Source organism: Mandrillus leucophaeus, unplaced genomic scaffold, assembly GCF_000951045.1.
Source record: "Mandrillus leucophaeus isolate KB7577 unplaced genomic scaffold, Mleu.le_1.0 Scaffold76, whole genome shotgun sequence".
NCBI lineage: Eukaryota > Metazoa > Chordata > Mammalia > Primates > Cercopithecidae > Mandrillus > Mandrillus leucophaeus.
This window is the reverse complement of record NW_012108252.1, coordinates 141,324-142,611: the sequence shown is the minus strand read 5'-3', so window position 1 is coordinate 142,611 and position 1,288 is coordinate 141,324. Positions and strand designations below refer to the sequence as shown.

Genomic DNA, 1,288 nt, shown 5'->3' with positions numbered 1-1,288 from the left:
CCCCACCCCACCCACCTCCTCCCAACTCCCTAGCCGCTTCGCGGGCGGCTGAACGTCGCCCGTTTAAGAGGCGGGCCGCGGCTCCACGTGCTTTCTGCTGAGTGACTGAACTACATAAACAGAGGCCGGGAAGGGGGCGGGGAGGAAGGCGAGAACAGGCTTTGACCGATAGTAACCTCTGCGCTCCGGGCAGCCGAATCTATAAAAGGAACTAGTCTCGGCAAAAACCCCGTAATTGCGAGCGACAGTGAGTGGGGCCGGGACCCGCAGAGCCGAGCGGACCCTTCTCTCCCGGGTTGCGGCAGGGCAGAGCAGGGCGGGGGGCTCCGCGCACCAACAGGACTAGTTCTCAGGGCGCTTTGCTCCTTGTTTTTTACCCTCGTTCTGTTTTCTCCCCTTCTCCGGAAGGCTTGTCAAGGGGTAGGAGAAAGAGACGCAAACACAAAAGTGGAAAACAGGTAAGAGGCTCTCCAGTGACTTATTGGGCGTTATTGTTTTGTTGCGAGACCAAGGAAGCTTCGGGAAGCGCTCGGTTTCGGGGACTTTGATCCGGAGCCCCGCATGCCCACCACTTGCAACCCAAATGGGACCCGGGGCGGCGTAAATGGGGAGAGGATGTCCTAGGACGAGCTCTGGCGACCCCAGGACTGCGCTGCTACGCTCGGGACTCGCCCGGCGGTGGAGACTGGGGAGCATCTCTGGGCGTGGAGACCCGGGCGCAGTACCCCGGGCTCAGAGGGGTTGGGGGTGCCCGGGCGTGCTGAGGTCGCTGCTGCCGGGTGGGGAGAGTTGCAGGTCCGGCACGGAGCGCTTCTTTGTTCGGAGGGGCCTGAGTTGGCTAGAAACCCCTCTAGTTGCGGGTTGGCCAGTACCTACGGAGACAAATGCCAGCACTGAGTCCTCACTCGGTTCTTAAGAAGCTGGTCTGTTCTGACCTGGGAATCTGCTGTATGCACCCCGGGACTGGAGCAGCGCGTCCTTTTTCCCGAGAACTCGAGTTGGAGGTGTCCCAAACGGGGTCCGTGGTGCTATTACTCACTAGAGGCCTTGGGGCTTTGTTTGACCTGAGGGGTAGGGAGGTCCTGCCTACAGTCTCCGTGCGCTCAGCCGAGCTGGTGTCCCTGGCGCAGAGCGCGGAACGAGTTTCTTTCTTTTCTTTTTTTCTTTGAGTCTTGCTCTGTCGCCCAGGCTGGAGTGCAATGGAGCCATCTCCGCTCACTGCAACCTCTGCCTCCCGGGTTCAAGCGGTTCTCCTGCCTCAGGCTCCTGAGTAGCTGGGATTACAGGC

General features: G+C 60.6%; 1 protein-coding gene across 1 annotated transcript in view; it reads left to right on the top strand.

Annotated features, from left to right (window-relative positions):
* Window positions 1–141: 141 nt before the first annotated feature.
* ABCA1 (ATP-binding cassette, sub-family A (ABC1), member 1) overlaps window positions 142–1,288 on the top strand; it is a gene marked incomplete at its 3' end in the record, with an annotated part of 142,301 nt that continues 141,154 nt past the window's right edge. The window contains exon 1 of the mRNA XM_011966399.1: window positions 142–458. The remainder of the gene's footprint in view (window positions 459–1,288) is intronic.